Raw genomic sequence first — 25,808 nt, forward strand, 5'->3', positions numbered from 1 at the left:
ACCCCACTTTTGTTTACTTTTCTTAAAACAAGATGGTACTACTTTGAAAACCATACATGCACAAGTAATTAAGAGTTTTAGATTTTTTTAAAGATTTTGTTTATTTATTTGAGACAAAAAGAGAAAGAGAGTGAGCAAGAATAAGCAGGGAAGGGTAGACGAAGGGAGAGGGATGAGGGGCTTGATCCTAGGACCCAGGGGATCATGACCTGAGCTAAAGGCAGATGCCCAACCAACTGAGCCATGCAGATGCCCCTGATTCAGAGTTTTTGTAAAGAATACTCCAACATAGATCTCCTTACTACCCATTCTGAATCATAATAGACTACAGAGGTGATAAAAAGCCCAAGCCATTGGCATTGATAGTCAAATGGACAGACATCCAAGATGTACAGTGTGAACTGCCGATCAGACCAGGCACATGCTGGAGCTGACCACAGAGCCAAATCTATAGAAATCTCAATCTCAATAAATTAATATACCAGACTCCTTACCAATTCTATCCCCAATAGAGCCATCTGGCCAATCATTGACAGCTTCCTCTAATGGCAGCATTTACTTTCTTTACTGATGAGGATTGAAGAAAGAAAAGACACACTCAAAGGCCAGCAGGAAATTAGGCTAAAAGGCAAGCTTGGATTTAATGAAAGTGTACATTATAGGGAATCACTTTGGTTCTTCTGGAAACTTGCTGCTAATGACCCATAATATTATTGTAAAAATACAAGAAATTGGGGAAGAAGGCAAAAGTTGGTAACGAATTATTAAAATTATTTCTAAGATCAATATCATATAACTTCTGTTTTGCATTTCTGGACTTAAAATATTTTTCTCCTTTGACACAATTTTATGTACACTTTTACATTAGATTGTTCATTTTTTTCTTATTTCTCTGGTTTTTAGAAGATGTTTGTACATTGGGATGTGTGTGTGTGAGTGTGTGTGTGTGTAGATCATTATTAAGCTTATTATTTTTCTTTTCTTACTTTAGTTGTGTTTTTTAGAGTTTATTCTTTTAGAACAGTTTTAGGTTCACAGCAAAATTGTGAGAAAAATACAGGGAGTTCCCATATACCATCTGTCCCCACATATATCCGTTCTCCCTACTATTGAAACTCTACACCAGAGTAGTTCATTTATTACAATCAATAAATCTACACTGACACATCATTATTACCCTAAATCCAAAGTTTACAGTAGGGTTTACTCTTAGGGCTACACATTCTGTGAATCTGGACAAATGTATAATGACATGTATTCACCACTATAATGTCATAGGTATAATGTCAGTGTCCTAAGAATACTCTATGCTTTTCTTATTTACCCCTCCTTCCATCTAACCCCTGCAACCACTGATCCTTTTATGGTCTCCATGGTTTTGCTTTTGTCAGAGTGTGATGTAGTTGGAATCATACTGCATGTAGTCTTTTTAGCATGGCTTCTTTGATTCAGTAATAATCATTCAAGGTTACTTGCACATCTTTTCATGACTTGATGGCTGATTTATTTTTTTAAGTGTTATTATTTATTTATTTTTGCAAGACCGAGAGACACGAGTGGGGGCAGGGGTGGTGGTGCAGAGAGAGACAAAGACTCTCCAGTAGGCAGGGAGCCTGAGGCAGGATTTGATCCTAGGATGCTAGAATCATGACCTGAGTAGAAGGCAGATTATTAACAGACAGAGCTATCTAGGTGTCTGATAGCTCATTTATTTTTAATGTTGAATAATATTATATTTTCCCAGATATACCATTGTTTGTTTACCAGTTCACCTACTGGTATGGTGAAGGATATTTTGGTTTCCAAGTTTTTGGGATTATGAAAAAACTACTATAAACGGTAAAGTTCAGGTTTTTGGGTGGACGTGTTGTTAACTTCTTTAGGTAAATTCCAAAGAGCATGATTCCTGGATCATGTGGCAAGAATATGTTTAGTTTTGGTTATGGACATTGGGGAAGTATGTGCTATGGTGAGTGCTGTGATATGTTAATTAAAAAAATTTTTAAATTTTAAAAAAAGGAATCTGTTTAGTTTTGCAAGAAATGGCTAAACTGTCTTCCAAAGTGGCTGTTACCATTTTTGCATTTCTAACAACAACAAATGAGAGTTTTTGTTTCATATCCTCACCAGCACTTGATGTAGTCAGTGTTTTTGTTTTGGGCCATTCTAATGGGTATATAGTGGTATCTTACTATTGTTTTAATTTATAATCCCCTAATGACCTATGATGTTGAGCATCTTCTTGTAAGCTGTATATCTTTTTTGGTGAGGTGTCCAGGTCTTTTGCCCATTTTTTAAAAAATTGAACTGTCCCTTTTGTTATCACTCAGTTTTAGGAGTTCTTTGCATATTTCAGACAACAGTCCTTTGTCAGATGTGTCTTTTGCAAATATTTGATTCCCCATCTGTGGCTAGTCTTCTCATTCTCTTGACAATATCTTTTGCAGAGAACAACTTTTAAATATCATTAATGAAGTAAAGTTTATTTATTATTTCTTTCATGGACCATGACTTTGGTATTGTGGTTTTTATTTATAAATATTTAAAGTATTTAAGTAGCCAAATCTGTCATTTTTTTAAAGATTTTATTTATTTATTTGATGAACAGAGATCACAAGTAGGCAGAGAGGCAGGCAGAGAGAGAGGAGGAAGCATGCTCCCTGCTGAGCAGAGAGCCAGATGCCAGGCTCCATCCCAGGAACTTGGAACCACAACCGAGCTAAAGGCAGAGGCTTTAACCCACTGAGCCACCCAGGCGGCCCTCAAATCTATCATTTTGAAGAAAGATAATCAAATCTATCTCATTCTTTAATATACCTTCTCTACCCAAACTCTATAAAAAAATATGCACACATATTTTCTGTTAGTATGTTACAAATACCAAACCATTTAACAAGTCAGCAAAAAAAGTTAAGAAATTGTAGAATAAGAATCAAAATATATCTTTAAGGAGATTCAGGCAATATCTACTTCTTTTAATTCACTGAAAATATTTATGGGTGCCTAATATATCTGGGCATTAATTTTGGTACTAAGGATAGAACTACCAATAAAATAAATCCCTCATTCACACAATTTACAATTAAAAGAATAAAAATAGGAGTGCCTGGGTGGCTCAGTCAGTTAAGCTTCTGGCTGTGATTTCAGCTCAGGTCATGATCTCAGGGTTGTGAGATCAAGCCCCACATCAGGTTCTGTGCTGTGCATGGAACCTACTTAAAACTCTTTTTCTCCATTCCCTTCGGGCCCTCTTGCCTCATTCACTAGCTCTCTCTCAAAAGAAAAAACAACAAAAAACAACAAAAAAAAAACCTATGGTATGGTAAATGAGAGTACATGGTAGGGTGGGTTTGTGAGAAGCCACTATTAAGATGAGAATGAAGCAGAGATATGAAGACAGTGGCAATAAACATATGTAAAGGCAGAGTCTTCTCTGCAGAGGCATATAAAACTCATAATCTATAGGAAAGAAGTGCACTTGTTATATTCAATGAAAATATAAGGAGGCTAATGTAAGGACAGTGGAAATTTAGTCAGAGGTAAAGGAGGGTTGGAGAAGATCCATTATGACCTTGCTGGTCTTTGTAAGGATTTCAGATTTTACTTTAAGTTAGACAATAAAATACTGGAAGATTTTTTGAGTGGAGGAGAGGCATGGTTTAAGTTATATCTTTAAGTATGCACCCAACCAATCATGTTGAAAGGATTATGTATGCATATGGTAGTGGGGGAAAAATATGTCCTAAAAACTAGAAGAAGTATGGTATACATCCTAAATCATATCTCAATAATACAGAGTTGTCAGGACAAAAAAAAAAAAAAAAAAAAAAAAAAAAAAAAAGAACAACAACAAAAAAAGAATTAACTTCAAGATGTCAGTCAAACATTATTTTGTAAAAGCATTTATGTTGATTAAATTTAATATCTTTCATCTTTAGTAATTATTTTTTTATTTTATGTGTATCACTTGTGTAAAATAGAGTCACTTTGCCTTTTCTTTTCCTATTTTTACCATCTCAAATGGATTGAAGTGGTAGAGAACTTCCATAAAATTGATTCAAGTCTCCATTCAGATTGTTATATATTCACATCAGAAACTTTTAGGAGTTTATTTATGTAGAGTTCTTGGGCTTTTTCCATAAATCACATACCTTTGCTGTGACCAATATAGGAATGATGAAGAGTTCATGGTGAGAAAGAAGGAGTGGGATGGCTGGGAAGGGTGGGACACACGACATGGGGGATCCTGATGGATTCTGTAGTACCAATTGCTGCCTTTTCATTTTTTTCTCTCAATGACTGTCGTGCCCATTACTCTGGATGTGAAGACCCAGAGCCAGGACCATGTCTTAATTGTCCTCAGAGAAAGATTATATTTCATGTATTTTGAGTGACAACTTTTATTATTCTCTTCATAAATTTAATTCCCTTGTTGAATTCCCATGGTGAATTTAATTCTACAATGTTACGGTTTCTCTCATAAAAAAGTTTCATAAAAGTTTCTTTCATATTTCTTTTAATTTCAATAATAACCTGAAGTAGAAGAGTGATAGATGTATATATACTCAGTCTACTTGATGCAAGTAGAAACCTAGTTCTTGTTCAAACCATGTTTTTACTGTGCCTATGTGCAAATGAACAGGCTTCCACAAAGAGAATGTGGAGCAAAGCCTGTGACAGATACATACGTGGTTCAAGGGATAGAAAAACATTGGGTTGAAAATACAATGTTAATAGCATTAAATTATCATTATTTATTTATTTATTTATTTGTCAGAGAGAGAGAGAGCGAGAGCGAGCACAGGCAGACAGAGTGGAAGGCAGAGTCAGAGGGAGAAGCAGGCTCCCTGCGGAGCAAGGAGCCCGACGTGGGACTCGATCCCAGGACGCCGGGATCATGACCTGAGCCGAAGGCAGCTGCTTAACCAACTGAGCCACCCAGGCATCCCTAAATTATCATTTTTCAAGGTTGGAATCATCTGATGAAAAGGCTGCTATTGAAATAATTAAATTATAAGAGGTGAATGTCTCTTTTGACAGCATTTAAACCTATTGGTCTAGCTTATGAAATCAGGAAGAATATTGGATCATTTTTGTTAACTTAAATTTTTCAGCATATTAAGTGAAATATACTTCATGGCACTTTACTAACCAAAGCATGCGTTAAAATAGTAAATATGTAAATAGTCATGCACATAAAAGTAAAGCAAATAAATGTTTATGTTCTCAGACAAGCAAAGGGAAAAGAGAAATTAATAGCAAAATGGCTATATTTAAGATTACCAGTTAAAGTGTACTTGTCAAATTTAAAAGCTCAATAATTAAAAGAATCCTAAAAAATTACTTCAAAATCTTACTATTAAATCTCTCTAGCTTTTCCTAAGTTCTTTATTTAATCCATATAGTTCCCTTTTTTCCTCTCTCTTTTCTTAAAATGTAGTATTAAAGTGGAAACACTACTTCATTGACACAGAAGTCAAAAACCTGAAAATAATATGAAGTTGAATTTCTAATTATGATAATAAGCAGCAAATTTTTTCAAATAAACACCGACATACTCACATAATACTATACATAATACTATAGTTCAGACAGTTCATGTATCAAAATTTCTGCATTGTGCTTTGAAAAATTATATTACTATTTATTCTAGCAGACCTCAATGGGATGGGAATAAAAATGCCTTTTTTTTTTTTTTTTGCAAAACAATCAGTGTGTGATTGATTATGCCTGTCCATACACATGTCTGATGGATTTAAAAGTGATAGTATCTCTAATTGCAAATCCAATACCTGATTAATGTTGTTCTGAAGTTTAGTGACCTTTTAAAATAGAAAAGTATTTCACATCAATCACTGTATTGTTACTCATCAGAATATCCATTTTCACTCATTTGGATATGTGCTGCTATTGGGCAATGTGCCATTACTCCTTAACAAGTGAGGCTTAAACTACTAAATTGCTTTCATACAGGCAAAAAGAAATGCAGATGTAAGCCACGCGGACTCCTCTGATTCACACTATTCATTACAAGGAGAATGTTACTTTGGAAAAGAGAAATCTGAGCAGAACAGTCTATAATGGGTTTTGGTTCACAGAGAGCTACAAAAAGCCCTAGACCTTAACAACATCTCTGGATAAAATTAAAAAAAAAATTCAAAGGTGTATTAGTGATATGCATACAATAGGAATTCAGTAATGATTGTGTATGAACTATAAAACTGACATTTTATGCAACCATGCAAATTTATGCGGTGGTGTCAGAATAACAAACCTAAATTATACAGGTAGACTACTTAACTACAATGATTAATAAGCAATTTCAGGCATTTAGGTTGTTTTTAAGTAAATGTTATGCAAATATGCTTGAATCAAGAATTAAAAGCTAAACACACATGCTAAACTTTCAAGTAACTGCTAACATAAATGTTAATCTGACACAAATACTCATTTGTTATTTATTTCACTTGTCAGACACTCTGTGACCTATGTTAAGTAGAAATCACTTGTGTGTTCACATATTACAAAGAGAATAAATCTACATAATTTTAGTTCTCATTTTTAAAATAAAGAAGCAAAATGGAATATAACTAAATAACCCACATGTTGAAACCATATTTTTAATTTTTTAATTTTTATTTTAAATTTGTATTTTTATGTCTATTGAGTTATAACAGACATACAGTAAATTAAATAAAGTTTACGATTTGATATTTTGATATCTGTATACAACCATAAATCCAACATCATAATGGTAAAGAACATATTCATGACTCTCAAAAGTTTCTTTATACACTTTTATTAGTCCAGCTTGTCTGCCTCTCTCTACTTTCCTCCAACACTTCATCTTTTCCGGGTAACCAGTCCTTAATCTACTTAATGTTCCTATAGATTGATTTGCATTATATAGAATTTCAGATAAGTTCTAGACATTACACAGGTTGTACTTTGTTTTTTGGTTCCTAAAATCCTTTTCCCCCAGTTTTATCGATGAATAATGTATATATGTCATTGTATAAGTTTAAGGCATACAGCGTGATGATTTGAATTACACATATTATGAAATAATTACCACAATAGGTTCAGATAATACCCATATTTACATATAAATACAATAATTTTTTTTTCTTGTGATGAGAATGCTTAACAACTTTCCTATATATCATACCAAAGTGTTAGCTATAGTTGTCATGTTGCACATCACAAACCCCCTTTCTAATAACTGGAATTTTGTACCTTTTGACCACTTTCCTTAAATTCCTCTTTTTATCCTACCCTCTAACTCTGGAACTGCAAACCTGGTCTCTTTTTCTATGAGGTGTTTGTTTTTTTAAATTCACATATAAGTGAGATCATACAGTATTTGTTTTTCTCTGTCTCACTTACTTTTCTTATTTCATTCTGATTTCCAATATCCCATCCTCCAGGGTGCTGATTCCTTCTTCTGCATGGTTGAGTCTACTATTGAAACATCCCTGAATTTTTCAGTTTAGTTATCGTATTTTTCATCTCTAGGATTTCTGGTTGGTTTTTTTGTTTTGTTTTGCTTTTTGTTTCTCTCTCTCTCTCTCTCTATCTGTCTCTCTCTCTTTTTTTCTTGTGATTGGTATTTCTTTGTTGAACTTCTTCTTTTGTTCCTATATTGACAGAATATTTCTTATAGTACCTAAGGAATTTTTACCAAAATTGATGAAAAGTGGGCTCTAAGGATAGTCTTTACCAGCTCCAAAGGAATAACTCATGTAACTAGAAAAATTATTAAATCTGTTTAGTTCTGATAATAACCTCTGCCAATGCAAAAATGAGAATTATAAAATGTTTTTAATTACATAAAAATGAAGTGTAACATACCCAAAGCGTGGAAGACGGTGAAAACTGTGTTTACAAAGAAATCTTTAGATTTAGCTTCAAGTATTAGGAAAGAAGAAAGGCTGAAAATTCAATAATATAAGCACACTTCACAACTAGTTAGGAAAAAAAAATCACAGAAAGATTTACCCAAAAAGTGAATAAAGAAAATGAAAATTTCTATAAACAGAAAACTATATTATTCCAACTAATTAAATATCTAAATATGTAGCTTCTAAAAGCCACAGATTTGTGGAAGGTATTTACAACGGTATCCATCTGCAAATGATTTCTATCCAGAACAGATTAGAGTGAACCTATGAAAATTATTTCCATTCATTTCTAAAATAAAATAACTTTCTAGTCTCCAACCTAATATTAAGTGCTCAAAAAATCAACAATAAATGTGTGGACAATACAAAATAAAAATTGACAAAATATATTTAAAGGAACATCACAAAAAATGATAGGGACAAAATACATGAAAGGAGCATAACATTTAGTCATCAGGAAGATCCAGGATTGTTGCTGGAAGTTTAATTGATACTACAATGGAAAACACTTTCCAATATATAATAAGGTTCAACACATGTTTATACTTTGAACCAGCAATTCTACTCATGGGTATATACAAAACAGTGTGTGTGAGTGAGTGTGTGTGTGTGTGTGTGTGTGTGTGTGTGAAAGAGAGAGAGAGAGAGAGATGTTTAAAAACCTTCATTTATAACAGCCCCAAACCAAATGCAACTCAAAGCTACTGTGGATAATAATGTGTTATTTTTAAAACTGCATATTATAATCCAACTGTTACATTCAACAGAATAGACGAATTTATATATATATTAAGCAAAATAAGCCAAATACAAAGGGAAACGTACTTCATGATTCCATTATTGTAAAGTTAAAAACAGGCAAAACTAATGAATAGTGGCATAAGTCCAGCTAAGAGCTAACTTTGGGAAGTGAGAAGAGGAGAGCCTGGGGGGATGGGGAGATTGAGGGATTGAGCGCTGATTGATATCTCACTTCTGGTTCTGTATGGTGTTCATACAGATGCTGATTTTGAAATAAAATAATTGAACCGTACAATGTTTTCACTTTTTATAATTATATTTCCATAAAATAGACCTAAAAAAGATACTAGTTCCTTTGTTCCCTTTTCTGTCTTCTTCGATCACTGATATACATGCTGCTCTGCCCTTTCATTACTCTTTCCTCTGTGAAAAGTATGGCGCTTTAATGCTGTAGGAAAGAAGTTCAAATGTATAGAAGAGAGAGGTGAAATCTTTGCCACTGAAAAGGAACAAAATCTCCAAAAAAAAAATAAAAATTTCCATTTGCTTCTCTTATTCTCTTAAACTCAATATGAGAAGTGATGAAGGGAAAGGAGACAACAAGAAAGACCAGACAGGTGAGATACGAGAAAGGGAATGAAGGGAATGTGAAAGAGAATGGCTGTGAACTGAGAGTGGGACAATTAATGGAACCGAGAACCAAAGGATAAAGGAAATAAGAAAGAGAAACCAAAAGGAAAAAAAAGTTTTCTTTTCAGTCTTTTCACTAATATTAAATATGATTTATAATTTTGATAGTTATACACAGAGCTAAAAATTCTGTCATGGTTGCTGTTTGTCATTTCACAGGCTGCCATGTGAAAATGGCTTGCAAGTAAACCTATTAAGTAAATTTCTTTCTGAATTTCATAGTCCTTCCAATGTCTCCTTTTCAAGGCAAATCTCTCAGCCCACATTTTAAATTAAAATTCTCCTTTTGGGGGCACCTGGGTGGCTCAGTCAGTTAAGTGTCTGCCTTTAGCTCAGCTCGTTATCTCAGGGTTCTGGGGTCCAGCCCGGCATCAGGCTCCTTGCTCAGTGAGGAGCCTGCTTCTCGCTCTCCCTCTGCTCCCCCTCCTTGTGTCTTTCACTCACTCTCATAAATAAATAAATAAATAAATAAATAAAATTCTCCTTTTGGGGCACCTGGTTGACTCAGTCAGTTGAGTGTCTAACTCGTGGCCTCCGCTCAAGTATTGACCTCATGTTCATGAGTTCAAGCCCCATGATGGGTGTCGAGCCTACTTAAAACATTTTTCCTTTCATTGGGGTTTATTGAATACCAAGTTTTAATGAATTGTACAAAAACTTCTTATATCTCGATGAGTATAGACATATCTCTCCTTATATTTCAAAGGCTTTTTATCAGTGGATTAATAGGTTTAGTTTTGAGTATGTTTTATGTTTTATGGGGAGTATGTTTCATGAAGAGTTGGTATTTTGGTGACTCAGTTGGTTAGGCATCTGCCTTCAGCTCAGGTCATGATCTCAGGGTCCTAGGATAGAGCCCTGCATCGGGCTCCCTGCTCAGTGGGGAATCTTCTACTTCTGTCCCTCCTGTTGCTCATGCTCACTTGCTCTCTCAAATAAATGCAATCTTTAAAAAAAAAAAGTTGGTATTTCTCCAAAATTCCAAAAAAACCCTAGCTTATATCTAAGTTATTTATTAAATATATCCAAAGAGAAGTTTTAGGCTCTAAAATATACATGAGACTTATTGGGACAAATATGGAAGTATAAATGTGCATATATATATATAAATAAATAGGCATATATATCTCAAAAACATAATACTTAGTAGCAACTGTATTCTCAATAAAAAATACCACGATTTAGTACAAAAAATTAAGAGTAGAAGCAATTATATCCGTATTCTAGGATAAAACCTTTACCTAAAATAGGTAAAAACTTATTTCATTGATTCTAAGTAAATATTTCATTGACACTAAGAAATGTATTTTTGCACATTTTAGTCTTAGTAATGTGGGATGCATCTGACAATTGTTGTCACAATTGTTATAGTCTTATAATCACCGTAAGACTGTTAGCAGTTATGACAGAGCTGTCATTACCTGCCATGTATGACCTTGGTCTCAGCTATTCATATTGTAATTACTTCAATTGAATCATGTGCATTATTGGAACTACACATGTCAAGTTTGATTACCATTTTAAATGTCTTTTAAAATGTTCAACTATGTCTCAGCACTGAAACACAAAATGTTATTGTGTATGCAGAGGCACAGAAGCAGAACCGCAGGGCATAAATAAGACATTAGTGAAGCAAATATTCATCATTGGAGGAATGTGGCTGCAATTTCAAATTTTCATGAAAGCAACAAGCAAATACTTTCTGGGACTTGAGAAAGGAAGATGCTCCCAAGTAGGAAACCTATTTTCTTACTCTGAAATATGCAAAAAAATTTCCAATGTCTGGCTGTGGGAAAAATTGAAATAGGAAATTGTCAAATTTCTAGTAATATCTGAATAAAATAGAGAGACAGAGATTACTGTGATATAGTCTTAAACCCCTTCACCTATTTCACCAATCCCTCCCCTGGCCCCAACACCATGTTCCCTCTGGTAACCAAAAGTTCTGTATATTTAAGTTTGTTTTTGTTTCTCTCATTATTTTCTTTGTTCATTTGCTTTGTTTCTTAAATTCCTCATATAAGTGAAATTATATGGTATTTGTCTTTCTCTGACCGATTTATTTCACTCAGTATTATACCCTCTATATCCATCCATGTTGTTGCAAATGATAATTTTTTTTTCTTTTGGCAAGTAATATTCCAGTGTGTGTGTGTGTGTGTGTGTGTGTGTGTCTGCACATACACGCATTTGTGTATATGTTTATTCATTCATCTATAATGGACATTTGAGTTGCTTCCATATTTTGACTATCTTAAACAATGCTGCAATGAACATAGACATATAATGTTGCAAATTAGTGTTTTCCTATTCTTTGGGTAAATATCCAACCGTAGAATTTACAGATCATGTGACAATTCTATTTTAAATTTTCGAGGAACCTTCATACTGTTTTCCACAGTGGCTACATCAATTTGCATTCTCACCAAATGCACAAGGGTTGCTTTTCTTTCACATTTGCTAGCATTTGCTGTTTCTTGTCTTTCTGATTTTAGCCATTCTGACAGGTATAGGTGATATTTCATTGTGCTTTTGATTTGCATTTGCCTGATGATTAGTGATGTTGAACATCTTTTCATGTGTCTGTTGGCCATCTGAATGTCTTGAAAAAATGTCTATGTCTTCTGCTCATGTTTAAATTGTAATTTTCGTTTTTTTGGTATTGAGTTGTATAAGCTCTTTATATATTGTAGATACTAACCCTTTATCAGATATGTCATTTGCAAATATCTTCTCCTATTCAGTAGGCTGTCTCTTTTTTTGGGGGGGGGATTTAATTAATTTATTTTTTGACAAAAAGATAGGGTCAGTGAGAGAGGTAACACAAGCAGGGGGTGTGGGAGAGGAAGAAACAAGCTTCCTAAGCAGGGAGCCTGATGTGGGGTTCAATCCCAGAACCCTGGGATCATGACCTGAGCCAAAGGCAGATGCTTAATTACTGAGCCACCCAGGTGCCCTAGTAAGTGGTCTTTTTGGTTTGTCAATTGCTTTCTTTGCTGTGCAGAATATTTTTATATTTACGTAATCTAAAAGTATATTTTTGCCTTTGTTTCCCTTGCCTTAGTAGACATATCTAGAAAAATGCTGCTACTGCTGATGTCAGAGAAATTACTGCCTGTGTTCTCTCTAGGATTTTTTTGGTGTCCAGTTTCATGTGTAGGTCCTTAAATCATTTTGAGTTTATATTCGTGTATGATGTAAGAAAGTCATCCAGTTTTATTGTTTTGCATACAGCTGTCCAGTTTTACCCACACCATTTGTTGAAAAGACTCTTTTTTCCATAGCATATTCTTGCCTCCTTTGTTGAAGATTAATTAAGCATATAGTTGTGGGTTTATTTCTGGACTTTCTGTTCTGTTCTATCAGTCTATGTGTCTATTTTTGTGTCAGCACCATACGCTTTGATTACTATAGTTTTGTAATATTACTTGAAGTCTGGAATTGTGAAACTCCCAGCTTTGTTTTTCTTTTTCAAGATTGCTTCTACTATCATGGTCTTTAATGTTTCCATACAAATTTTAGGATTGTTTGTTCTAGTTCTGTGAAAAATGCTAATGGTATTTTTATAGGGATTGCATTAAATGTGTCGATTTCTTTGGGTAGTATGGAAATTTTAACAATATTTGTTATTCCAACCCATAAACATGCAAGATTTTTCCATTTGGGGTCTTTGATATCCTTTCATTGACGTTTTATACTTTTCAGAGCACAGGTATTTCACCTTTTCCTTAACTTTATTCCAAGGTATTTTATGATTTTGAGTGTAATTATAAGTGGGACTATTTTCTTAATTTCTCTTTCTGCTACTTCATTGTTAGTGTATAGAAATGCAACAAATTTCTGTATATTGAATTTGTATCCTGCAATATTACTGAATGCATTTATCAGTTCTAGTAGTTGTTTGATGGAGTCCTTTGGGTTTTCTATATATACAGTCATGTCATCTCCAAATAGTGAAACTTTTACTTTTTCCTTACCAGCGTTGATGCTTTTTATTCCTTTTTGTAGTTTGATGGCTAGGATTTCCAGGCTTCGATGAATAAAAAGGGTGAGAGTAGGTACCCTTATCTTGCTCCTGACCTCAGGGGAAAAGCTATCAGTTTTTCCCCATTGAGAGTGATGTTAGTTTAGCTGTGGGTTTTTCATATATAGCCCTTATTATATTGAGGTATGATCACTCTAAACCTACTTTGCTGAGGGTTTTTATCATGAATGGAAGTTATACTTTGTCAAATACTTTTTCTGCATCTATTAAAATGGTCATATGGTTTTTATCTTTTCTCTTTTTGACGTAATGTATCACATTTGATTGTTTTGTGAATATTGAACCACTCTTGCAACCCAGGAATAAATCCTACTTGATTGGGGTGAATGATGTTTTTAATGTGTTTTTGGATTCAGTTTACTAAGATTTTTTTGAGGACTTTTGCATCAATGTTCTTTAGAGATGTTGGCCTGTAGTTCTCTCTTTTTCTTTTCTTTCCTTTTTTATTTTTTTATTGTTTTTAACTCTTTGGGTGTCAGGGTAATGCTGGCCTCATAGAATGAATTGGGTTATTTTCTTTCCTCTTCTGCTTGTTGGAATAATTTGAGAAGAACAGATATTAAGTCTTCTTTAAATGTTTGGTAGAATTCACTTGTGAAGCCATTTGGTCTTGGACTATTGTTTGCTGGGATTTATTGATTACTGGTTAAAATTAGTTACTGGTATTCAATCTGTTCAAATTTCTTTTCCTCTTTTTTATGAGTCTAACTAAAGCTTTATCAATTTTGTTGATCTTTTTAAAGAATCCATTCCTCATTTTGCTGATCTGTTCTAGTAATTTTTTAAGTTTCTATTTCATTTATTTCTTCTCTAATCATTATAATTTCCTTCTTTCTACTGGTTTGGGGCTTTTTTTTCAGTTCTTGTTTTTCCAGCTTCCATAGCTATAAGGTTAGGTTGTTTGAGATGTTTTCTTGCTTCTTGGGTTAACCCTGTGTTGCTATAAACTTTCCTCTTCGAATAGCTTTTGCTGCCATTGTGTTTTCATTTTCATTTGTTCCATGTATTTTTTTTTTAATTTCCTTTTTGATTTCTTGGTTGACCCATTCTTTGCTTAGGAGCAGGTTATTTAACCTCCATTTATTTGTGTTATTTTCAGATTTTTTTGTGGTTGATTTCTAGTTTCTTAGTGTTTTGGTGGGAAAAGATGCATGGTAGGACTTGGATCATTTGGAATTTGTTGAGATTCATTTTGTGGCCTAACATGTGCTCTGTTCTGAAAAATGTTCCACATGCACTTGAAAAGAATGTGTTTTCCACTGTTTGGATGGAATTTCCTGAACATACTTAATAGAAACATCTGGTCCAAGGTGTCATTGAAAGAGACTGTTTTCTTGTTGATTTTCTGTTTGGATGACCTATCCATTGATGTAAGTGGGATGTTGAAGTCCCCTACTATTATTGTATTACTATTGATTACTTCTTTTATGTTTGTTAATAGCTGATTTATGCATTTGGATGCTCCTATGTTGTGTGCATAAATATTTACAACAGTTATATCTTATTGTTGGATTATTCTCTTTAAGATTTTATATTGTCCTTTTTTATCTCTTGCTACAGTCTTTAATATCTATTTTGTCTGATACAAATATTGCTACCCCAGCTTTTTTTCACTTATACTTGCATGATAAATATATGACCATCCCCTCACTTTCAATCTGCATGTGTCTTAGGTCTGAGATGAGGCTCTTGTAGGTAGCATATAAATGGGTTTTGCTTTTTTTATCCATTCCTTTACCCTATGTTTTTTGACTGGAAAATTAAGTCCATTTACATTCAAAGTAATTATGGATAGATATGTTCTTACTGTCATTTTGTTACTTGTTTCACAGTCTTTTTTGTACTGTTTTTTGCTTCTTTTTTCCCTCTTTTCTTTCATAGTTTGCTGGCTTTCTTTAATGATATAGATTCCTTTTTTTGCATATATTTTACTAGTTTTTGATATGTGGTTATCATTGATTTTATATATAATATCATATGCATAGATCAGTCTGTGTTAATTTGATGGTTATTTAAATTCAAACCCATTCTAAAAATGCTAAATTTTTATTCCTCTGTCCTTCTCCCCCCACACACACATTTTGGGTATATGGTATCATACTTCATATCTCTATTTTGTGAATCCCTTGTATATTTTTGTAGAGATACTTAATGTTACTGTTTTTGTGCTTCCTACTTTTCTTGCTCCTACTTACAGTCTTTCCTTTCCATTCAAAGAGTCCATTTAAGATTTCTTGCTATGAATGGCCAGCAATCCCTGTACCAATGCATGAAGGATTACTCCAGATTTTGCAGTGAAAGAGAGGAGAACACAAGGGGGTTAATACTCAGACACAAAGATCCTTTGCTTTTCTTTCTCTCACCTTTATTTATGCTTCAGGATAATCATAAACCTTTATGACTCTGTTTCTCAAGCAAGTGAGATGTGGGAAGGGGTCTTACAGAAAATAGAAGTCTGATTACTGAAAAGATACAATGTGGTGACCAGCTTGTTCTATGAGTTCTGCTAAACATGGCTTTAGGGACAATACATACATCTCTTAGATCACCGGGGCAGCTATTTGGGCTAAGGAAGCTTTGGAGAATTGGACCTATAGCATTCTTACAGCAGAGTGAGGTCACACAAGCCTCGACATTCAAAGGCCTATGTCCTTCTCTGAAACCTTACATCACCCCCAGCAGCCTCCATGTTACATTTTGGCAAGCCACGTATGGATCCTCTACATTATACTCTATGTTAACTCTACGTTATATACTCTATGTTAACCCCAACATATTCTTGTATGGCTCACTTGGTAGTGATAGACTCCTTTAACTTTTATTTGGGAAACTTTTTATCTCTCCTTGCATTCTGAATGATGGCCTTGCTGAATAAAGTAGTTTTGGTTGCGGGGGGGGGGGGGGTGTTTGTTTTTCTTTCAACACTTTGAATATATCATGGCACTCTCTTTCAGCCTACAAAATTTCTGCAGAAAACCAGCCAATAGGCTTAGGAGGTTTCCTTTTTACGTAACTGTTTGTTGTTGTTGTTGCTGTTGTTGTTGTTGTTGTTTTAGCTTCTCTTAAAATTTTTGCTTGATTAGTTCTTCATTCCATTTTAATTACTATGCATCTTGGTGTGGACCTCGTTGGATAGATTTTATTGAGGGATCTCTTTGCATCCTGAATCTGGATTTCTTCCCCAGATTCATAAAGTTTTCAACTATTATTTCTTCAAATAAATTGTCTACACCCTTTTCTCTTTCTATTCCTACTGAGTTGCCTATATTGCAAATGTTACTGCCGTTGGTGGTGTCATTGAGTTCCTCTAAACTATTCTCATATTTTGTTATTCTTTTTTCTTTATCCTTTTTATTGCTTGATTGCTTTCCATTACTCTATTGTCCAGGTCACTGATTGGTTCTTCTCCTTCCTCTAGTTTACTATCTATTCCCTCTAATAAATTTTTAATTTTGTTTACTGAGTTATTCATCTCTTATTGGTTCTTATTTATGTTTTATATCTCTTTTTGAAGGGTCTCAATGAGATCTTCCACTCCTTTGTCAAGTCCAGTGAGTATCTTTATGAACATTAAATTCTCTATCAAGGTGGTACCTATTTCTGTTTAACCTAGTTCTCTTGCTGTGATTTTTATCTCGTTCTTTCCTTTGGGAAATTTTCCTGTCTCTTTGTCTCTTTCTAAGTGTTAGGAAAGTCAGCCACATCTCTTGCTCTTAAAAGTAGTGGCTTAATGAAGAAAAGGTCCTGTGGTATCCTCTAGTGCCGTGTCTCCTGTTCACTAGAACCAAACCTGGTGCTTCAGGGGTTCTTTTATGTGTATTCTGCATGCCCCACTGTGTTGACTGAGCTGTGCTTGCCTCAGTCCAGTCATCTGCCATGGCTCTTTTTGCCTATTGTGGTAGGTTTTATCTGATTCAACTCAAGCCCAAGGTGGCCCTGAGTTTTTAGTGAACCAGTCTGGGGCTGTATTGGGCTTGAGTTGAGTCAGAACAGACATTTTCCAGAGCCATGGTCACTTAGAGCAGAATGCTTTTTCTTAGTTCTTTCCTATCTGGCTTTTTTTTTTTTTTTTTTTTTTTTGGTTGGTGGGGACTGCAGTCAGACCTGATATCTAACCCCAGCCCACCGCTGGGGCTACAGTTGGACTGTGTGTGTGGTTATCTTTACTTTCCCTTGGGCAGGAGTCACTTTCCAGTAGTTCTGGCCTTTGTGGTAGCTTTTTGCACAATGCCAAGTATGTGGTGCTGCTTTACATGGACTCCTGTCAAAGGCAGTTTGGATTGAGTAGCTGTATAGGAAAGCATTGGGGCAGGTCACATGGTGTTAATGTTTGCACAGATCTGCTGTGGGAGCAGACCTGGAGCTGTTTTGGAAAACTACTGAGATGGCATGTTAGCAGGAAAATTCTAGGACATGGGGCGCTATTAGCAAGATGGTTGGAGAGTAGTCACACTAGTTCCAGCAATTTTATCTAGGTTAGGGGTTGGGAGAGGGAAAGAACTCTTTTATTCTCAGAGAAATCTAAAGATTTCTGCCTCACCTGCACATGTCCTGACATTAGTAAATGAATCTACTTGCCATATACCCCAGGTGTCTTTCAAACTGCTATTTCTATGTTGTATCACAGTGGGGTTGTTTGTTATGTTGTCTTTTTAAGGTCAGATACTCAGTTTCCTATTGCCCTCTGTCTATCCCAGAGCCAAGTCTGCTGATTTTTATATTTATAGGTGGTAAGCCCCACAAATTATATGAACTCAAAAAGTTAAACCTTTTGAAAAAAAAAAAAAAGTTAAACCTTTTGGATTTTAAAGCCAAATGTTACAGGGATTGCTCTTCCCAGTGTGGGTTCCCCCATGCCTGTGGTGCTTAATATGAGGTCTGCTCTTCTCTCTTCTCTGTGTTTGCATTGGCCCTTCCTCCTGGGGATAGACTCCTGAGTCAGCAAGTTACTGACATCTCTGTCCTTACTGTTTTCAATGTGGCTTCTTCTTTATGTTTGGTTGTAGAGTTTGTTCTGCCAGTCTTCGGGTGGGTCATTTTCTGGATTAATTATACAGATGTAGGTATTAAGTACATTTATGGGTTAAGGTGAGCTTGGGATGCTTCTACTCTGCTATCTTCCCTGGAGGTTCAACACAGGTCCAGTTATATATTGAAATCTCAATACTCTTGGTTTGAGGAATATCAAACCATGCTCAAAAGCCTGGGGTCTATGCCTTGGAATTACAGAAAAAAAAAAAAAAAAAGACAAATTGGTAATCAGCATTCATGAAGAAAAAGAAAGAATTGGGTTATAGTTTCATTTGCATTATCCTCATATATTGTGGTAAATTTATAGAAAGGAACATTTATGATTAAATGTGTCTTAGAGTTAATAAAATGTGGTAGATGAAGCAATTATCCATTTTGTTTCTCAATTGAAGAAAATTGATAGTTGTATGGCTTCTGTTTCTAATACTGATTTATATTCATAGATAGATATTATATCTGTAGTACTTGTTCCAAAAAATAGTAAGAGTTGTAAAGGAGAATATATAACACTCTTTTCCCCTTTATATATTGCTGCATATATACAATAAAGGATAAAATTTCAGAAATCCATGGCTATCTTTTGGCTATCTTGGCTTATAAACTTTTAAATAAAACAGGGCATGACTGGAAACTTATCACTAATAACATTAAATGTAACATTTATTAAATCATTGCATACATTATTTATCTCTAGTGCTTCCCTCCTATGCTCTTCATGAGCTTTCTAGTAAAATGTTTCATTCCTTTTATCATTTTAAAGGTAATTTTATTACATTATATTGACATCCTTAAATCTGGTAATAAAGTCCTTACAGTAATGTAACGTGATTCTGTAATGTTTGTTTCTGATAATAAATATGTTTAATAAGGTATGCCTAAATAAAATCACAAATATTACACTTTTATCAGTAAAGCAGTGTCATTTTAGGAGCCAGAATCAAAGATGTTCTGGAAATATAAGTGATGTAATTTCTGGGTTTTCATCTAAACTGAAATACTGCACAAAAGAATATATTCTCTTTGAATTACCATTATTGCTTCAAATAAATGGTGACTGAGAATGTCTGAATACTTTTCTCAAAATTATTGCTTTAGCTCTGATATGATACTCTATTGGTCAGATGAGAGGGCTGTAGAACTTTTTAAGCATTCAGTAGTCTATTGCATTTGGATATAATATAATTCTTTTAAAGTTTAGTACATTCTGGGTTCCTGGGTGGCTCAGTTGGATGAGCGACTGCCTTCGGCTCAGGTAATGATCCTGAAGTCCTAGGCTAGAGTCCCGCATCAGGCTCCCTGGTCACGGGTCTGTTTGCTTCTCTCTCTGACCTTCCCCCTCTCATGCTTTCTTTCTTTCTCATTCTCAAATAAATAAATAAAATCTTCTAAAAAAATTTAGCACATTTTTAAAAATTCAAAGAGAGGTAGTCTTTTCATACTGTTCAGCCTTATGCATTACTAATATTTTGGTGCTCTGTTGCTAATTTATCAGACCCAATTTGATCATTACTGTTGTGTTCTTTTGGTAGATATTAATAATATCAATAATCTAATATAATTAAAGGTAGGTTTGGGCATGGTTCCTTTTCCTCACAACTTAGATACCAGGTGTTCTACTACAATATAAACAAATCTAATATTAAATTCTATCACAAAAATAAAAACAGACATTTACAGTTTTATGCAAAAAATGATCATGTAACTTTATCTTGGAGGTTTGATACAATACAATTATCTACTCTGACAAGTATTTTTAGAGTTGACTGTAGACAAATGTGATAATACTGCATTTTAGGATGCAAGTAATATTCCAGTCAAGCCATGTGATAGAATCCCCTGTCCTAGTAGAATGTGGATTTGCCCAATAATGTTCTGGGACTGTTACACAACACCAAATGGTGTAAATAGTTCAGTATTTGTATATTTTCTACCATGTTCGGTTTTTAAAACTTTGTGAATTACATCAGCTGTTTGAGAGAAGACCTCACATAGATATTAGTAATCAGTTTCATAATTTTACAGGGAAATGATCTTTGTCAAACCTTACTGACACCATTAACAGGTTTATATTGGGAAAATCAGTGTGTCAATCTAAATTTACCTGATGAAATATTCCTGATTCCTTCAAAAACATGCTTATCCACATTAGGTTAGACCAGCAATTCCAGTATGCTAGGTTAGGAAAACTGTCTCCTTTAAAGACAAAAAGACTTGAGTTAGTAGATCTCTCATTTATTAGGTTGTCTTTTTCTTTTGTTATTTTCTTTGCTGTGCAGCAACTTTTTATTTTGATGTTGTCCCAAGAGTTGATTTTTGCTTTTGTTTTCCTTGCCTTAAGAGACATGTGGTACTTGTATTCTCTCCTAGGGTTTTTATAGTTTCTTACAAGTCTCACATTTAGGTCTTTAATCTCATAGGTCTCATAGCTTTCACATTTAGGTCTTTAATCTGTTTTGAGTTTATTTTTATGTACGGTGTTTAAAAGTGGTCCAGTTTGGGGGCGCCTGGGTGGCTCAGTGGGTAAAAGCCTCTGCCTTCGGCTCATGTCATAATCCCAGGGTCCTGGGATCTAGCCCCGCATCGGGCTCTCTGCTCAGCAGGGATCCTGCTTCCTTCTCTCTCTCTCTCTCTGCCTGCCTCTCTGTCTACTTGTAATCTCTGTCAAATAAAATAAATAAAATCTTAAAAAAAAAAAAAGTGGTCCAGTTTCATTCTTTATTTATAGTTATCCAGTTTTTCCAGTATATTGAAAAGACTGTATATTGAAAAGACTGTCTTTTCCCCATTGGATATTCTTCTCCTTTGTCATAAATTAACTTACCATATAATCATGGACCTATTTATGAGCTCTCTGTTCTGTTCTAATTATCTGTCTAGTTTTGTGCCAGTATGATACTATTTTGATTACTTTATAGTATATCTTGTAATCTAGAATTATAATACCTCCAGTTTTGTTTTTCTTTCTCCAGATTGCTTTGGCTATGTGGGATCTTCAGCTGTTCCATATAAATTTTAGTATTTGTTCTAGTTTTGTGAAAAATTATTTTGGTATTTTTATAGGGATTGCATTGAATCTGTAGATATTTGAGGGAATATGTACATTTTAACAATTAAAATATTTTGAAAACAGTCTAAATTGTCTATCACAAAGTAGAAATAAAGAAAATGTGTTAAAAATATGATTACTAAGTGACAGTTTTGGAGGAACTCTAAGTAAAGAACTGATCATTATCATTCCTATTTGGTACAAAGTACCTCCCCATATAAATGAATAGTTCTGCACAGCCAGTGAAGTCTACTTTAGAGATAAAAGCTAATCACTATAGATTAAGTTACAGATTTCTTTTAAAAATCACTATTTTGGGGCACCTGGGTGGCTCAGTGGGTTAAGCTTCTGCCTCGGGCCAAGGTCATGATCTCCTGGTCCTGGGATCAAGCCCCACATCAGGCGCTCTGCTCAGTGAGGAGCCTGCTTCCCCCTTTCTCTCTGCCTGCCTCTCTGTCTGCTTGTGATATCTCTTTGTCAAATAAATAAATAAAATCTTTAAAAATAAATAAATATCACTATGTCTCGGGGTATCTGGGTGGCTCAGTTTTAAGTAGGTGGCCTTGCCCTACAGGGTCCTGGAATTCAGCCGGGCATGGGGCTCCCTGCTCAGCAGGGGGCTCTGCTTCTCTCTCTCCTCACCACTCCTGCTCTTTCTTGCTATCTCTCTCTCTCTCAAATAAATAAATAAAATCTTTTTTAAAAAACACTTTATCTCAACTCCTGAAATGATCGTTAACTTAGGCAAGCGCCATCAAGTGGCACTGGCAATTGTTGGGTAGGGAGAGAATAGGGTATTGGATATTCATGTGATGCTAAGGTATGTTTTGATAACAAAAGGAAAAACAATACATAAAGAAGGAATCAAACTGTCACCATTTCATCAATTACCCAATCTCAGCATCACTCATAATGGGGTGACCAAATATAATTTAACATTTAATGCAAAGTTAAGCATTAAATATTATACATATGCAATTAAATAATACAATTTTCAGAAAAGTTAATTTGAATCTAATGAAGTCCTTTGTTTTGACTTCCCAATTTACAAGAATTATAGGGAATTGGTTAATTCTATCTTCACTAAAATAGGACAGCAGGATGCATCTGTTCCCTTCAACAACTAATATTAAGAACAAAAAGAACTGTTAAAAATGTAAAGAGTCTCAAAATATCTAACAATCAAATGTGATTGATCCTAAATTAGATCTTAATACAGAAAATGAGCTATAAAGATAATTTTGGGAGAAAACTATAGGTTGGAATACTTAATGAATTATTATTAAATCACCATTAAGTTTGTGAGAATGTAATCTTCACCATATAAGAAGCTGTTTAAATTTTCTGGAGAATCATACTGAAATATTTAGGTGGTTAAAACTATATTGTTTAAAATTTTCTTTTTGAAATGTTAGTATTAACTGTAGTTATATATGGAAGTAAGTTAGTTTCCAGGTATAATCTTGGGTTGAGTAGTTCATATTTGAAGTAAACTGAAGAAAAAATATATATTATAGGCATTTTTATTTGGGATTCAAAGACTTGAGTGAGTCACAGCTTAACTGTATCTCTGACCAGCAGTCTAGAATTTCTTAATTAACATAATTCATCTTATACATTTTTCTCAATTTAAATAGTGTTCAAGGTATGCGGTTTGGAGGCAAATATTGTTCAAGCACTATTATCTTCCATGTATAATATTTAAAGACTAAGAATCAGAAGCTGGCCCTTCAGAATAATACCGTGGGCCTAGATCCCCCATCCAGTCTTGTGTGGTTAGCCAGTAAGAAGATTTTCACAAAAATTAAAATGTTTGCTAAAGTTGGCATCTATAATATTGTCCTATTAATCTCAAATCTCAAATATAATCCTATTAATCTCAAATATATCTTCTAAACAAGTTGCTTTTCAGTGTGATAAAATGACAGAGTTGGAGTTTTGTCAAAATTACAGGTTATACGGTAGTTTTTGTTTTTGCCTTCTTGCTGTTGTGTGTCAAAAGTTCATTTTCGATATGCTTCTAGGTGATAGAAGATTTAGGTAAGGGGAGGGAAGATAATTTTATCTTTCATTTGTCATTATTTAATTTAATTGAGACTTGACAAAAGAAAGTGATAAATGTAATTACCAAAGTTGGTTTACCTTTTGTAATATTCTCAAACTATAAATGTGATTTATTTCCTTATTACTCCCTTCATATTTTAGTGCTCTAAAGTTTCCAGTTATTTGTTAGGCAAACTTCCTACAGTGTTGCCTTACTATTATAACAATGTATTTTTGTTAGAGAAACTTTCTTTAAATGATCGAATCACAGCTTATTACTTTTTCTACCATAACAAAGACTTACTTCCCTAATTGTTTCACAGCTATATACCCTGAAATAAAGTCTAAAAGTAAACACTAGTGAAAATACTAATTCTGTGTATTACCCATGCAGCACAAAGTAGGGTTATATTATTTACTTATTAAATTTGATGGAAGACATAAAAGTAGATTTCTTAATTACTTACAACTATCACAGGGATTACTTGTATTAGATGGACAATATGTAGGTGGAAGAATATGAAGGACATCTATGAAATTTCTATTTCTAAAATCTAGCCTATTACATTTTAAAGATCTTATTTATTTATATTTATTTATTTATTTATCTATTTATTGAAGAAAGAGAGAGAGAGCATGTCGGGAGAGGAGACGGGACAAGCAGACTCTGCTCTGAACACAGAGCCCAATGTGGGGCTTGGTGCCAAGCCCCTGAGATCATGACCTGAGCCAAAATCATGCCAAAATATGACGCTTAACATGTAATCCTACCTTGTTAACTTTTATTTATTTTTTTTATTATTTTTTAAGATTTTATTTATTTATTTGACAGACAGAGGTCACAAGTAGGCAGAGAGGCAGACAGAGAGAGAGAGGAGGAAGCAGGCTCCCCGCTGAACAGAGAGCCTGATGCGGGGCTCGATCCCAGTACCCTGAGATCATGACCTGAGCCGAAGGCAGAGGCTTAACCCACTGAGTCACCCAGGCGCCCCAACCCCAGTTAACTTTTAAAGAAGATAAAATATTCAACCCTAATAAGAGACAGGTATATATTAGTATTCTTTTCATAGAATAAACTTTTTCTTAGTAGAAGTTTATTCCATCTGTTCACTTAAAGAAGGATGGCAGTAAATCAGTTTCAATCTTGAATTGAATGTTGTTCTTTAAGTAAATCCAGTTCTTATAAGCCAATGTTACAACTACAGTGGGGATGTCTTGCCAGTGGCAATAAAGTCAGCTCAGTCAGCTGAAGTCTAAGCCTGATAGTAATTCCTTCATGTCCGGGGAAACAAATCATACTTCTGGGAATCACATCTCATTTTCAGCCAATGTTGAATGGGTGTTGTAGTTGTGTATCACTTTTTTCAGACTGAATACAATTTTTCTTCCTAATTAATCACCTAAATGAATGTCCAGGTTTCTTTACCTTCAGTTCTGAATATGAATCAATTTCAAATAAAAGTATAATGAGAAAGAGGGCAAGTAGAGTTTTGCCTTGGAAAAATGTGATGTACAAAGGGTCAAAATACTCAATCAGCACTGTCCTCATTAGGAGCATTTGCATAAGTGAAGACTAAATGCTTTTTACACTAAAAAGAGAAGTTTATTATCTACCCATTAGCTTGTCTTGCTTTGTGAATTCTAACTAACAAAAATTAACACCTCACTTATACATATACAGAGATAACTACTACTAGTCTTCTAGATTACTTTTTGATTTGTGACAATTGCAAGAGTACTAATATTTCTGGTATAATTTATGGTCATATTTATATTTCTATTTGTGTAAAAATTTGTTTACTAATTAGACTCATTACTCACAGGATTTGATCCAGAGACATGTCTAGTCATCTTCCCTACTTCCGCCCCAAAAACTAGAACAGTATCTATTAGAAACAATTTATATCCCAAGTAGGGTTACCTCGATATTGGATTTCAGTTTATATTTTCATTAGCATGATACCTTTCCACCATTCTCGAAGGTAAGAAGGGAAGTTTCTACTTACATTTATAAAGATTTTGATGAAAATGAGGTTCAGATTGGTTACAGTTTTAACAAATGATCCTGTAACTGGTTAGTGGTAATGCTAAGACCTCAACTTAGAATTTTTTTACTCCTATCTAGTGCTTCTTAAATTATACTATTCTAGCTTAAACTTGGTGAATTTTGGCTTGAAAATTAACTTAAATCCAAATCTAAAAGAACTTAGTAAAAGCCATCATTATTTAACACCTGTTGAGGCCAAATACTCTTTAAGAGTTATTCTTCATCCTATTGATAATCAAATTTTTACTGCTAATCACACTTTAC

This window comes from Mustela nigripes, chromosome 15 (genome assembly GCF_022355385.1).
Source record: "Mustela nigripes isolate SB6536 chromosome 15, MUSNIG.SB6536, whole genome shotgun sequence".
Classification (NCBI taxonomy): Eukaryota; Metazoa; Chordata; class Mammalia; order Carnivora; family Mustelidae; genus Mustela; species Mustela nigripes.